Consider the following 15,485-nt stretch of genomic DNA (forward strand, 5'->3'; position numbering starts at 1 on the left):
GCCGCGGTGGAGACACCCTCCCCATGTAGTGGGGAGGGGGTCTCGACCGCTCCGACCCAAGAGGTCTCGTCCACTTTTAAGAAGAGGAGGGGGTTTCAAACGCTGCGACCCAAGAGGTCTTGGCTGCTTTTAAGAAGGGGAGGGGTTCTCGGCCGCGGCGACCCAAGAGGTCTCGGCCGCTTTTAAGAAGGGGAGGGGGACTCGGCCGCTGCGACCCAAGAGGTCTCGGCAGCTTTTAATAATGGTTGACCCCTCCCCTTCTTAACAGGTGCCGAGACCTCTTGGTTTGCAGCAGTCTAGATGCCCTCACCATGAAGGGGAGGGGGTCTTGGCCGCTGCGACCCAAGAGGTCTCGGCCGCTTTTATGAAGGGGAGGGGTTCTCGGCCGCTGCGACCCAAGAGGCCTCGGCAGCTTTTAAGAATGGTTGACCCCCTCCCCTTCTCAACAGAGGCCGAGACCTCTTGGTTTGCAGCGGTGGAGTCGCCCTCCCCATGAAGCAGGAAGGGTTTTCGACTGCTCCGACCCAAGAGGTCTCGGCTACTTTTAAGAAGGGGAGGGGGTCTCGGCCGCTGCGACCCAAGAGGTCTCGGCCGCATTTAAGAAGGGGAGGGGGTCTCGGCCACGGTGACCCAAGAGGTCTCGGCCGCTTTTATTAAGGGGAAGGGTCTCGGCCGCTGCGACCCAAGAGGTATCGGCAGCTTTTAAGAATGGTTGACCCCCTCCCCTTCTTAACAGGGGCCGAGACCTCTTGGTTTGCAGCGGTGGAGACGCCCTCCCCATGTAGTGGGAGGGGGTCTCGGCCGCTCCGACCGAAGAGGTCTCGTCCACTTTTAAGAAAGGGAGGGGGTTTCGACCGCTGCGACCCAAGAGGTCTTGGCCGCTTTTAAGAAGGGGAGTGGGACTCGGCCGCTTTTAAGAAGGGGAGGGGGTCTCGGCCGCTGTGACCCAAGATTCTCGGCCGCTTTTAAGAAGGGGAGGGGCTCTCGGCCGCTGCAACCCAAGAGGTCTTGGATGATTTTAAGAAGGAGAGGGGGTCTCGGCCGCTGCGACCCAAGAGGTCTCGGCCGCTTTTAAGAAGGGGAGGGGCTCTCGGCCGCTGCGACCCAAGAGGTCTCTGCCGCTTTTAAGAAGGGGAGGGGCTCTCGGCCGCTGCGACCCCAGAGGTCACGGCCGCTTTTAAGAAGGGGAGGGGCTGTTGGCCGCTGCGACCCCAGAGGTCTCGGCCGCTTTTAAGAAGGGGAGGGGTTCTTGACCGCTGCGACCCATGAGGTTTCGGCCGCTTTTAAGAAGGGGAGGGGGTCTCTGCCGCTGAGACCAAAGAGGTCTCGGACGCTTTTAAGAAGGGGAGAGGGTCTCGGCCGCTGCGACCCAAGAGGTCTCGGCCGCTTTAATGAAGGGGAGGGGTTCTCGGCCGCTGCGACCCTAGAGGTCTCGGCAGCTTTTAAGAATGGTTGACCCCCTCCCCTACTTAACAGGTGCCGAGACCTCTTGGTTTGCAGCTGTGGAGACGCCCTCCACATGAAGGGGAGGGCGTCTCGGCCGCTGCGAACCAAGAGGTCTCGGCCGCATTTAAGATGGGGAGAGGGTCTCGGCCGCTGCGACCCAAGAGGTCTCGTCCGCTTTTATGAAGGGGAGGGGTTCTCGGCCGCTGCGACCCAAGAGGCGTCGGCAGCTTTTAAGAATGGTTGACCCCCTCCCCTTCTTAACAGGTGCCGAGACCTCTTGGTTTGCAGCAGTCTAGATGCCCTCACCATGAAGGGGAGGGGGTCTCGGCCGCTGCGACCCAAGAGGTCTCGGCTACTTTTAAGAAGGGGAGGGGGTCTTGGCCGCTGCGACCCAAGAGGTCTCGGCCGCTTTTATGAAGGGGAGGGGTTCTCGGCCGCTGCGACCCAAGAGGCCTCGGCAGCTTTTAAGAATGGTTGACCCCCTCCCCTTCTCAACAGAGGCCGAGACCTCTTGGTTTGCAGCGGTGGAGTCGCCCTCCCCATGAAGCAGGAAGGGTTTTCGGCTGCTCCGACCTAAGAGGTCTCGGCCGCATTTAAGAAGGGGAGGGGGTCTCGGCCGCTGTGACCCAAGAGGTCTCGGCCGCTTTTATGAAGGGGAGGGGTTCTCGGCCGCTGCGACCCAAGAGGCCTCGGCAGCTTTTAAGAATGGTTGACCCCCTCCCCTTCTCAACAGAGGCCGAGACCTCTTGGTTTGCAGCGGTGGAGTCGCCCTCCCCATGAAGCAGGAAGGGTTTTCGGCTGCTCCGACCTAAGAGGTCTCGGCCGCATTTAAGAAGGGGAGGGGGTCTCGGCTGCTGTGACCCAAGAGGTCTCGGCCGCTTTTATTAAGGGGAGGGGTTCTCGGCCGCTCCGCCCCAAGAGGTCTCGTCCACTTTTAAGAAGGGGAGGGGGTTTCGACCGCTGCGACCCAAGAGGTCTTGGCCGCTTTTAAGAAGGGGAGTGGGACTCGGCCGCTTTTAAGAAGGGGAGGGGTTCTCGGCAGCTGTGACCCAAGAGTTCTCGGCCGCTTTAATGAAGGGGAGGGGTTCTCGGCCGTGGCGACCCAAGAGGTCTTGGCCGCTTTTAAGAAGGGGAGGGGGACTCGGCCGCTGCGACCCAAGAGGTCTCGGCAGCTTTTAATAATGGTTGACGCCCTCCCCTTCTTAACAGGTGCCGAGACCTCTTGGTTTGCAGCGGTCTAGATGCCCTCACCATGAAGGGAAGGGGGTCTCGGCCGCTGTGACCCAAGAGATCTCGGCTACTTTTAAGAAGGGGAGGGGGTCTTGGCCGCTGCGACCCAAGAGGTCTTGTCTGCTTTTAAGAAGGGGATGGGGTTTCGACCTCTGCGACCCAAGAGGTCTCGGCAGCTTTTAAGAATGGTTGACCCCCTCCCCTTCTTAACAGGTGCCGAGACCTCTTGGTTTGCAGCGGTGGAGACGCCCTCCCCATGTAGTGGGAGGGGGTCTCGGCCGCTCCGACCCAAGAGGTCTCGTCCACTTTTAAGAAAGGGAGGGGGTTTCGACCGCTGCGACCCAAGAGGTCTTGGCCGCTTTTAAGAAGGGGAGTGGGACTCGGCCGCTTTTAAGAAGGGGAGGGGTTCTTGGCAGCTGTGACCCAAGAGGTCTCGGCCCCTTTAATGAAGGGGAGGGGTTCTCGGCCGCTGCGACCCAAGAGGTCTCGGCAGCTTTTAAGAATGGCTGACCCCCTCCCCTTCTTAACAAGGGCCGAGACCTCTTGGTTTGCAGCGGTGGAGACACCCTCCACATGAAGTGGGAGGGGGTCTCGGCCGCTCCGACCCAAGAGGTCTTGTCCACTTTTAAGAAGGGGAGGGTGTTTTGACCGCTGCGACCCAAGAGGTCTCGGCCGCTTTTAAGAAGGGGAGGGGTGCTCAGCCGCTGCGACTCATGAGGTTTCGGCCGCTTTTAAGAATGGGAGGGGGTCTCGACTGCTGCGACCAAAGAGGTCTCGGCCGCTTTTAAGAAGGGGAGGGGTTCTCGCCGCTGCGACCCAAGAGGTCTCGTCCGCTTTTAAGAAGGGGAGGGGCTCTCGGCCGCTGCAACCCAAGAGGTCTCGGCCGCTTTTAAGAAGGGGAGGGGCTCTTTGCCGCTGCGACCCCAAAGGACTCGGCCGCTTTTAAGAAGGGGAGGGGCTCTTGGCCGCTGCGACCCAAGAGGTCTCGGCAGCTTTTAAGAATGGTTGACCCCCTCCCCTTCTTAACAAGGGCCGAGACCTCTTTGTTTGCAGTGGTGGAGACACCCTCCCCATGTAGTGGGAGGGGGTCTCGGCCGCTCCGACCCAAGAGGTCTTGTCTGCTTTTAAGAAGGGGAGGGGGTTTCGACCGCTGCGACCCAAGAGGTCTCGGCCTCTTTTAAGAAAAGGAGGGGTTCTCGGCCGCTGCGATCCAAGCGGTCTCGGCCACTTTTAAGAATGGTTGACCCCCTCCCGTTCTTAACAGGGGCCGAGACCTCTTGGTTTGCAGCGGTCTAGATGCCCTCACCATGAAGGGGAGGGGGTCTTGGCCGCTGCGACCCAAGAGGTCTCGGACGCTTTTATGAAGGGGAGGGGTTCTCGGCCGCTGCGACCCAAGAGGTCTCGGCAGCTTTTAAGAATGGTTGACCCCCTCCCCTTGTCATCAGGGGCCGAGACCTCTTGGTTTGCAGCGGTGGAGACGCCCTCCCCATGAAGCAGGAAGGGTTTTCGGCTGCTCCGACCCAAGAGGTCTCGGCCACTTTTAAGAAGGGGAGGGGGTCTCGGCCGCTGCGACCCAAGAGGTCTCGGCCGCATTTAAGAATGGTTGACCCCCTACCCTACTTAACAGGGGCCGAGACCTCTTGGTTTGCAGCGGTGGAGACGCCCTCCCCAAGAACGTGAGGGGTCTAAGCTGCTTCGACCCAAGAGGTCTCGGCCACTTTTAAGAAGGGGAGGGGGTCTTGGCTGCTTTTAAGAAGGGGAGGGGTTCTCGGCCGCTGCGACCCAAGAGGTCTCGTCCGCATTTAAGAAGGGGAGGGGGTCTCGGCCGCTGCAACCCAAGAAGTCTCGGCCGCTTTTATGAAGGGGAGGGGTTCTCGGCCGCTGCGACCCAAGAGGTCTCGGCAGCTTTTAAGAATGGTTGACCCCCTCCCCTTCTTAACAAGGGCCGAGACCTCTTTGTTTGCAGTGGTGGAGACACCCTCCCCATGTAGTGGGAGGGGGTCTCGGCCGCTCCGACCCAAGAGGTCTTGTCTGCTTTTAAGAAGGGGAGGGGGTTTCGACCGCTGCGACCCAAGAGGTCTCGGCCTCTTTTAAGAAGAGGAGGGGTTCTCGGCCGCTGCGATCCAAGCGGTCTCGGCCACTTTTAAGAATGGTTGACCCCCTCCCGTTCTTAACAGGGGCCGAGACCTCTTGGTTTGCAGCGGTCTAGATGCCCTCACCATGAAGGGGAGGGGGTCTTGGCCGCTGCGACCCAAGAGGTCTCGGACGCTTTTATGAAGGGGAGGGGTTCTCGGCCACTGCGACCCAAGAGGTCTCGGCAGCTTTTAAGAATGGTTGACCCCCTCCCCTTGTCATCAGGGGCCGAGACCTCTTGGTTTGCAGCGGTGGAGACGCCCTCCCCATGAAGCAGGAAGGGTTTTCGGCTGCTCCGACCCAAGAGGTCTCGGCCACTTTTAAGAAGGGGAGGGGGTCTCGGCCGCTGCGACCCAAGAGGTCTCGGCCACATTTAAGAATGGTTGACCCCCTACCCTACTTAACAGGGGCCGAGACCTCTTGGTTTGCAGCGGTGGAGACGCCCTCCCCAAGAACGTGAGGGGTCTAAGCTGCTTCGACCCAAGAGGTCTCGGCCACTTTTAAGAAGGGGAGGGGGTCTTGGCTGCTTTTAAGAAGGGGAGGGGTTCTCGGCCGCTGCGACCCAAGAGGTCTCGTCCGCATTTAAGAAGGGGAGGGGGTCTCGGCCGCTGCAACCCAAGAAGTCTCGGCCGCTTTTAAGTAGGGGAGAGGGTCTCGGCCGTTGCGACCCAAGAGGTCTCGGCCGCTTTTAAGAATGGTTGACCCCCTCCCCTTCTTAACAGGGTCCGAAACCTCTTGGTTTGCAGCGGAGGAGACGCCCTCCCCATTAAGCGGGAGGGGTTTTCGGCCGCGGCGACCCAAGAGGTCTCGTCCACTTTTAAGTAGGGGAGAGGGTCTCGGCCGCTGCAACCCAAGAGGTCTCGGCCGCTTTTAAGAAGGGGAGGGGGTCTTGGCCGCTGCGACCCAAGAGGTCTCGGACACTTTTAAGAAGGGGCCTTGGCCGCTGCGACCCAAGAGGTCTCGGCCGCTGTTAAGAAGGGGAGGGATTCTCGGCCGCTACGACCCAAGAGGTTTCGGCCGCTTTTAATAATGGGAGGTGGTCTCGGCTGCTGCGACCAAAGAGGTCTCGGCCGCTTTTAAGAAGGGGAGGGGTTCTCGCCGCTGAGACCCAAGAGGTCTCGGCCGCTTTTAAGAAGGGGAGGGGCTCTCGGCCGCTGCGACCCAAGAGGTCTCGGCCGCTTTTAAGAAGGGGAGGGGCTCTCGGCCACTGCGACACAAGAGGTCTCGGCCTCTTTTATGAAGGGGAGGGGTTCTCGGCCGCTGCGACCCAAGAGGTGTTGGCAGCTTTTAAGAATGGTTGACCCCCTCCCCTTCTTAACAAGGGCCGAGACCTCTTGGTTTGCAGTGGTGGAGACACCCTCCCCATGTAGTGGGAGGGGGTCTCAGCCGCTCCGACCCAAGAGGTCTTGTCCACTTTTAAGAAGGGGATGGGGTTTCGACCGCTGCGACCCAAGAGGTCTCGGCCGCTTTTAAGAAGGGGAGGGGTTCTCGGCCGCTGCGACCCAAGCGGTCTCAGCCACTTTTAAGAATGGTTGACCCCCTCCCGTTCTTAACAGGGGCCGAGACCTCTTGGTTTGCAGCGGTCTAGATGCCCTCACCATGAAGGGGAGGGGGTCTCGGCCGCTGCGACCCAAGAGGTCTCGGCTACTTTTAAGAAGGGGAGGGGGTCTTGACCGCTGCGACCCAAGAGGTCTCGGACGCTTTTAAGAATGGTTGACCCCCTACCCTACTTAACAGGGGCCGAGACCTCTTGGTTTGCAGCGGTGGAGACGCCCTCCCCATGAAGCAGGAAGGGTTTTCGGCTGCTCCGACCTAAGAGGTCTCGGCCGCATTTAAGAAGGGGAGGGGGTCTCGGCCGCTGTGACCCAAGAGGTCTCGGCCGCTTTTATGAAGGGGAGGGGTTCTCGGCCGCTGCGACCCAAGAGGCCTCGGCAGCTTTTAAGAATGGTTGACCCCCTCCCCTTCTCAACAGAGGCCGAGACCTCTTGGTTTGCAGCGGTGGAGTCGCCCTCCCCATGAAGCAGGAAGGGTTTTCGGCTGCTCCGACCTAAGAGGTCTCGGCCGCATTTAAGAAGGGGAGGGGGTCTCGGCTGCTGTGACCCAAGAGGTCTCGGCCGCTTTTATTAAGGGGAGGGGTTCTCGGCCGCTCCGCCCCAAGAGGTCTCGTCCACTTTTAAGAAGGGGAGGGGGTTTCGACCGCTGCGACCCAAGAGGTCTTGGCCGCTTTTAAGAAGGGGAGTGGGACTCGGCCGCTTTTAAGAAGGGGAGGGGTTCTCGGCAGCTGTGACCCAAGAGTTCTCGGCCGCTTTAATGAAGGGGAGGGGTTCTCGGCCGTGGCGACCCAAGAGGTCTTGGCCGCTTTTAAGAAGGGGAGGGGGACTCGGCCGCTGCGACCCAAGAGGTCTCGGCAGCTTTTAATAATGGTTGACGCCCTCCCCTTCTTAACAGGTGCCGAGACCTCTTGGTTTGCAGCGGTCTAGATGCCCTCACCATGAAGGGAAGGGGGTCTCGGCCGCTGTGACCCAAGAGATCTCGGCTACTTTTAAGAAGGGGAGGGGGTCTTGGCCGCTGCGACCCAAGAGGTCTTGTCTGCTTTTAAGAAGGGGATGGGGTTTCGACCTCTGCGACCCAAGAGGTCTCGGCAGCTTTTAAGAATGGTTGACCCCCTCCCCTTCTTAACAGGTGCCGAGACCTCTTGGTTTGCAGCAGTGTAGATGCCCTCACCATGAAGGGGAGGGGGTCTTGGCCGCTGCGACCCAAGAGGTCTCGGCCGCTTTTATGAAGGGGAGCGGTTCTCGGCCGCTGCGACCCAAGAAGCCTCGGCAGCTTTTAAGAATGGTTGACCCCCTCCCCTTCTCAACAGAGGCCGAGACCTCTTGGTTTGCAGCGGTGGAGTCGCCCTCCCCATGAAGCAGGAAGGGTTTTCGACTGCTCCGACCCAAGAGGTCTCGGCCACTTTTAAGAAGGGGAGGGGGTCTCGGCCGCTGCGACCCAAGAGGTCTCGGCCGCATTTAAGAAGGGGAGGGGGTCTCGGCCGCTGTGACCCAAGAGGTCTCGGCCGCTTTTATTAAGGGGAAGGGTTCTCGGCTGCTGCGACCGAAGAGGTATCGGCAGCTTTTAAGAATGGTTGACCCCCTCCCCTTCTTAACAGGGGCCGAGACCTCTTGGTTTGCAGCGGTGGAGACGCCCTCCCCATGTAGTGGGAGGGGGTCTCGGCCGCTCCGACCCAAGAGGTCTCGTCCACTTTTAAGAAAGGGAGGGGGTTTCGACCGCTGCGACCCAAGAGGTCTTGGCCGCTTTTAAGAAGGGGAGTGGGACTCGGCCGCTTTTAAGAAGGGGAGGGGTTCTCGGCAGCTGTGACCCAAGAGGTCTCGGCCCCTTTAATGAAGGGGAGGGGTTCTCGGCCGCTGCGACCCAAGAGGTCTCGGCAGCTTTTAAGAATGGCTGACCCCCTCCCCTTCTTAACAAGGGCCGAGACCTCTTGGTTTGCAGCGGTGGAGACACCCTCCACATGAAGTGGGAGGGGGTCTCGGCCGCTCCGACCCAAGAGGTCTTGTCCACTTTTAAGAAGGGGAGGGTGTTTTGACCGCTGCGACCCAAGAGGTCTCGGCCGCTTTTAAGAAGGGGAGGGGTGCTCAGCCGCTGCGACTCATGAGGTTTCGGCCGCTTTTAAGAATGGGAGGGGGTCTCGACTGCTGCGACCAAAGAGGTCTCGGCCGCTTTTAAGAAGGGGAGGGGTTCTCGCCGCTGCGACCCAAGAGGTCTCGTCCGCTTTTAAGAAGGGGAGGGGCTCTCGGCCGCTGCAACCCAAGAGGTCTCGGCCGCTTTTAAGAAGGGGAGGGGCTCTTTGCCGCTGCGACCCCAAAGGACTCGGCCGCTTTTAAGAAGGGGAGGGGCTCTTGGCCGCTGCGACCCAAGAGGTCTCGGCCGCTTTTATGAAGGGGAGGGGTTCTCGGCCGCTGCGACCCAAGAGGTCTCGGCAGCTTTTAAGAATGGTTGACCCCCTCCCCTTCTTAACAAGGGCCGAGACCTCTTTGTTTGCAGTGGTGGAGACACCCTCCCCATGTAGTGGGAGGGGGTCTCGGCCGCTCCGACCCAAGAGGTCTTGTCTGCTTTTAAGAAGGGGAGGGGGTTTCGACCGCTGCGACCCAAGAGGTCTCGGCCTCTTTTAAGAAAAGGAGGGGTTCTCGGCCGCTGCGATCCAAGCGGTCTCGGCCACTTTTAAGAATGGTTGACCCCCTCCCGTTCTTAACAGGGGCCGAGACCTCTTGGTTTGCAGCGGTCTAGATGCCCTCACCATGAAGGGGAGGGGGTCTTGGCCGCTGCGACCCAAGAGGTCTCGGACGCTTTTATGAAGGGGAGGGGTTCTCGGCCGCTGCGACCCAAGAGGTCTCGGCAGCTTTTAAGAATGGTTGACCCCCTCCCCTTGTCATCAGGGGCCGAGACCTCTTGGTTTGCAGCGGTGGAGACGCCCTCCCCATGAAGCAGGAAGGGTTTTCGGCTGCTCCGACCCAAGAGGTCTCGGCCACTTTTAAGAAGGGGAGGGGGTCTCGGCCGCTGCGACCCAAGAGGTCTCGGCCGCATTTAAGAATGGTTGACCCCCTACCCTACTTAACAGGGGCCGAGACCTCTTGGTTTGCAGCGGTGGAGACGCCCTCCCCAAGAACGTGAGGGGTCTAAGCTGCTTCGACCCAAGAGGTCTCGGCCACTTTTAAGAAGGGGAGGGGGTCTTGGCTGCTTTTAAGAAGGGGAGGGGTTCTCGGCCGCTGCGACCCAAGAGGTCTCGTCCGCATTTAAGAAGGGGAGGGGGTCTCGGCCGCTGCAACCCAAGAAGTCTCGGCCGCTTTTATGAAGGGGAGGGGTTCTCGGCCGCTGCGACCCAAGAGGTCTCGGCAGCTTTTAAGAATGGTTGACCCCCTCCCCTTCTTAACAAGGGCCGAGACCTCTTTGTTTGCAGTGGTGGAGACACCCTCCCCATGTAGTGGGAGGGGGTCTCGGCCGCTCCGACCCAAGAGGTCTTGTCTGCTTTTAAGAAGGGGAGGGGGTTTCGACCGCTGCGACCCAAGAGGTCTCGGCCTCTTTTAAGAAGAGGAGGGGTTCTCGGCCGCTGCGATCCAAGCGGTCTCGGCCACTTTTAAGAATGGTTGACCCCCTCCCGTTCTTAACAGGGGCCGAGACCTCTTGGTTTGCAGCGGTCTAGATGCCCTCACCATGAAGGGGAGGGGGTCTTGGCCGCTGCGACCCAAGAGGTCTCGGACGCTTTTATGAAGGGGAGGGGTTCTCGGCCACTGCGACCCAAGAGGTCTCGGCAGCTTTTAAGAATGGTTGACCCCCTCCCCTTGTCATCAGGGGCCGAGACCTCTTGGTTTGCAGCGGTGGAGACGCCCTCCCCATGAAGCAGGAAGGGTTTTCGGCTGCTCCGACCCAAGAGGTCTCGGCCACTTTTAAGAAGGGGAGGGGGTCTCGGCCGCTGCGACCCAAGAGGTCTCGGCCACATTTAAGAATGGTTGACCCCCTACCCTACTTAACAGGGGCCGAGACCTCTTGGTTTGCAGCGGTGGAGACGCCCTCCCCAAGAACGTGAGGGGTCTAAGCTGCTTCGACCCAAGAGGTCTCGGCCACTTTTAAGAAGGGGAGGGGGTCTTGGCTGCTTTTAAGAAGGGGAGGGGTTCTCGGCCGCTGCGACCCAAGAGGTCTCGTCCGCATTTAAGAAGGGGAGGGGGTCTCGGCCGCTGCAACCCAAGAAGTCTCGGCCGCTTTTAAGTAGGGGAGAGGGTCTCGGCCGTTGCGACCCAAGAGGTCTCGGCCGCTTTTAAGAATGGTTGACCCCCTCCCCTTCTTAACAGGGTCCGAAACCTCTTGGTTTGCAGCGGAGGAGACGCCCTCCCCATTAAGCGGGAGGGGTTTTCGGCCGCGGCGACCCAAAAGGTCTCGTCCACTTTTAAGTAGGGGAGAGGGTCTCGGCCGCTGCAACCCAAGAGGTCTCGGCCGCTTTTAAGAAGGGGAGGGGGTCTTGGCCGCTGCGACCCAAGAGGTCTCGGACACTTTTAAGAAGGGGCCTTGGCCGCTGCGACCCAAGAGGTCTCGGCCGCTGTTAAGAAGGGGAGGGATTCTCGGCCGCTACGACCCAAGAGGTTTCGGCCGCTTTTAATAATGGGAGGTGGTCTCGGCTGCTGCGACCAAAGAGGTCTCGGCCGCTTTTAAGAAGGGGAGGGGTTCTCGCCGCTGAGACCCAAGAGGTCTCGGCCGCTTTTAAGAAGGGGAGGGGCTCTCGGCCGCTGCGACCCAAGAGGTCTCGGCCGCTTTTAAGAAGGGGAGGGGCTCTCGGCCACTGCGACACAAGAGGTCTCGGCCTCTTTTATGAAGGGGAGGGGTTCTCGGCCGCTGCGACCCAAGAGGTGTTGGCAGCTTTTAAGAATGGTTGACCCCCTCCCCTTCTTAACAAGGGCCGAGACCTCTTGGTTTGCAGTGGTGGAGACACCCTCCCCATGTAGTGGGAGGGGGTCTCAGCCGCTCCGACCCAAGAGGTCTTGTCCACTTTTAAGAAGGGGATGGGGTTTCGACCGCTGCGACCCAAGAGGTCTCGGCCGCTTTTAAGAAGGGGAGGGGTTCTCGGCCGCTGCGACCCAAGCGGTCTCAGCCACTTTTAAGAATGGTTGACCCCCTCCCGTTCTTAACAGGGGCCGAGACCTCTTGGTTTGCAGCGGTCTAGATGCCCTCACCATGAAGGGGAGGGGGTCTCGGCCGCTGCGACCCAAGAGGTCTCGGCTACTTTTAAGAAGGGGAGGGGGTCTTGACCGCTGCGACCCAAGAGGTCTCGGACGCTTTTAAGAATGGTTGACCCCCTACCCTACTTAACAGGGGCCGAGACCTCTTGGTTTGCAGCGGTGGAGACGCCCTCCCCATGAAGCAGGAAGGGTTTTCGGCTGCTCCGACCCAAGAGGTCTCGGCCACTTTTAAGAAGGGGAGGGGGTCTCGGCCGCTGCGACCCAAGAGGTCTCGGCCGCATTTAAGAATGGTTTACCCCCTCCCGTTCTTAACAGGGGCCGAGACCTCTTGGTTTGCAGCGGTCTAGATGTCCTCACCATGAAGGGGAGGTTGTATCGGCCGCTGCGACCTAAGAGGTCTCGGATGCTTTTATGAAGTCGAGGAGTTCTCGGCCGCTGCGACCCATGAGGTCTCGGCAGCTTTTAAGAATGGTTGACCCCCTCCACTTGTCATCAGGGGCCGAGACCTCTTGGTTTGCAGCGGTGGAGACGCCCTCCCCATGAAGCAGGAAGGGTTTTCGGCTGCTCCGACCCAAGAGGTCTCGGCCACTTTTAAGAAGGGGAGGGGGTCTTGGCTGCTTTTAAGAAGGGGAGGGGTTCTCGGCCGCTGCGACCCAAGAGGTCTCGGCCGCATTTAAGAAGGGGAGGGGGTCTCGGCCGCTGCGACCCAAGAGGTCTCGGCCGCATTTAAGAATGGTTGACCCCCTACCCTACTTAACAGGGGCCGAGACCTCTTGGTTTGCAGCGGTGAAGACGCCCTCCCCAAGAACGTGAGGGGTCTAAGCTGCTCCGACCCAAGAGGTCTTGGCTGCTTTTAAGAAGGGGAGGGGGTTCTCGGCCGCTGCGACCCAAGAGGTCTCGGCCGCATTTAAGAAGGGGAGGGGGTCTCGGCCGCTGCGACCCAAGAAGTCTCGGCAGCTTTTAAGTAGGGGAGAGGGTCTCGACCGCTGCGACCCAAGAGGGCTCGGCCGCTTTTAAGAATGGTTGACCCCCTCCACTTCTTAACAGGGGCCTAAACCTCTTGGTTTGCAGCGGAGGAGACGCCCTCCCCATTAAGCGGGAGGGGTTCTCGGCCGCGGCGACCCAAGAGGTCTCGTCCACTTTTAAGTAGGGGAGAGGGTCTCGGCCGCTGTAACCCAAGAGGTCTCGGCCGCTTTTAAGAAGGGGATGGGGTCTTGGCCGCTGCGACCCAAGAGGTCTCTGCTGCTTTTAAGAAGGGGAGGGGGTCTTGGCCGCTGCGACCTAAGAGGTCTCGGACACTTTTAAGAAGGGGAGGGGGCCTTGGCCGCTGCGACCCAAGAGGTCTCGGCCGCTTTTAAGAAAGGGAGGGGGTCTTGGCCGCTGCGACCCAAGAGGTCTCGGCCGCTTTTAAGAAGGGGAGGGGTTCTCGGCCGCTGCGACCCATGAGGTTTCGGCCGCTTTTAAGAAGGGGAGGGGTTCTCGGCCGCTGCGACCCATGAGGTTTTGGCCGCTTTTAAGAAGGGGAGGGGTTCTCGGCTGCTGCGACCAAAGAGGTCTCGGCCGCTTTTAAGAAGGGAAGGGGTTCTCGCTGCTGCGACCCAAGAGGTCTTGGCCGCTTTCAAGAATGGTTGACCCCCTCCCCTACTTAACAGGGGCCGAGACCTCTTGGTTTGCAGATGTGGAGACGCCCTCCCCATGAAGAGGAGGGTGTCTCGGCCGCTTTTAAGTAGAGGAGGGTTTCTCGGCCGCTGCGACCCAAGAGGTCTCGGCCGCTTTTACGAAGGGGAGGAGGTCTCGGCCGCTGCGACCCAAGAGGTCTCAGCCGCTTTTAAGCAGGGGAGGGATTCTCGGACGCTGCGACCCAAGAAGTCTCGGCCGCTTTTAAGTAGGGGAGAGGGTCTCGGCCGCAGCGACCCAAGAGGTCTTGGCCGCTTTTAAGAAGGGGAGTGGGACTCGGCCGCTGCGACCCAAGAGGTCTCGGCCGCTTTTAAGAATGGTTGAGCCCCTCCCCTTCTTAACAGGGGCTGAGACCTCTTGGTTTGCAGCAGTCTAGACACCCTCACCATGAAGGGGAGGGGGTCTTGGCCGCTGCGACCCAAGAGGTCTCGGCAGCTTTTAAGAATGGTTGACCACCTCCCCTTTTTAAAAGGGGTTGAGACCTCTTGGTTTGCAGCGGTGGAGACAAACTCCCCATGAAGGGGGAGGGGGTCTTGGCCGCTCCGACTCAAGAGGTCTCGGCCACTTTTAAGAAGGGGAGGGGGTCTTGGCCGGTGCGACCCAAGAGGTCTCGGCCGCATTTAAGAAGGGTAGGGGGTCTCGGCCGCTGCGACCCAAGAGGTCTCGGCCGCTTTTAAGAAGGGGAGGGGCTCTCGGCTGCTGAGACCCCAGAAGTCTCGGCCGCTTTTAAGAAGGGGAGGGGCTCTTGGCCGCTGCGACCCAAGAGGTCTCGGCCGCTTTTAAGAAGGGGAGGGGGTCACGGCCGCTGCGACCCAAGAGGTCTCGGCCGCATTTAAGATGAGGAGGGGATCTCGGCCGCTGCGACCCAAGAGGTCTCGGCCGCTTTTAAGAAGGGGAGGGGGTCTCTGCCGCTGCGACCAAAGTGTTCTCGGCCGCTTTTAAGAAGGGGAGAGGGTCTCGGCAGCTGCGACCCAAGAGGTCTCGGCCGCTTTTATGAAGGGGAGGGGTTCTCGGCCGCTGCGACCCAAGAGGTCTCGGCAGCTTTTAAGAATGGTTGACCCCCTCCCCTTCTTAACAAGGGCCGAGACCTCTTGGTTTGCAGCGGTGGAGACACCCTCCCCATTTAGCGGGAGGGGGTCTCGGCCGCTCCGACCCAAGAGGTCTCGTCCACTTTTAAGAAGGGGAGGGGGTTTCGACCCCTGCGACCCAAGAGGTCTCGGCCGCTTTTAAGAAGGGGAGGGGTTCTCGGCCGCTGCGACCCAAGAGGTCTCGGCTACTTTCAAGAAGGGGAGGGGGTCTTGGCCGCTGCGACCCAAGAGGTCTCGGCCGCTTTAATGAAGGGGAAGGGTTCTCGACCGCTGCGACCCAAGAGATCTCGGTAGCTTTTAAGAATGGTTGACCCCTCCCCTTCTCAACAGGGGCCGAGACCTCTTGGTTTGCAGTGGTGGAGACGCCCTCCCCATAAAGCAGGAAGGGTTTTCTGCTGCTCCCACCCAAGAGGTCTCGGGCGCTTTTAAGAAGGGGAGGGGGTCTCGTCCGCTGCGACCCATGAGGTCTCGGCCGCATTTAAGATGGGGAGGGCATCTCTGCCGCTGCGACCCAAGAGGTCTCGGCCGCATTTAAGATGGGGAGGGGGTCTCGGCCGCTGCGACCCAAGAGGTCTCGGCCGCATTTAAGATGGGGAGAGGGTCTCGGCCGCTGCGACCCAAGAGGTCTCGGCCGCTTTTAGGAATGGTTGACCCCCTCCCCTTCTCAACAGTGGCCGAGACCTCTTGGTTTGCAGCTGTGGAGACGCCCTCCCCATGAAGCGGGAGGTAGTCTCGGCCGCTCCGACTCAAGAGGTCTCGGCCACTTTTAAGAAGGGGAGGGGGTCTCGGCCGCTGCGACCCAAGAGGTCTCGGCTGCATTTAAGATGGGGAGGGGATCTCTGCCGCTGCGACCCAAGAGGTCTTGTCAGCATTTAAGATGGGGAGGGGTTCTCGGCCGCTACGACCCAAGAGGTCTCGGCCGCATTTAAGATGGGGAGAGGGTCTCGGCCGCTGCGATCAAGAGGTCTCGGCCGCTTTTAAGAAGGGGAGGGGGTCTCGGCCCCTGCGACCAAAGAGGTCTCGGCCGCTTTTATGAAGGGGAGGGGTTCTTGGCCGCTTCGACCCAAAAGGTCTCAGCAGCTTTTAAGAATGGTTGACCCCCTCCCCTTGATAACAGGGGCCGAGACCTCTTGGTTTGCCGGGGTGGAGACACCCTCCCCATGTAGTGGGAGGGGGTCTCGGC

Source organism: Hyla sarda, chromosome 13 (genome assembly GCF_029499605.1).
Source record: "Hyla sarda isolate aHylSar1 chromosome 13, aHylSar1.hap1, whole genome shotgun sequence".
NCBI lineage: Eukaryota > Metazoa > Chordata > Amphibia > Anura > Hylidae > Hyla > Hyla sarda.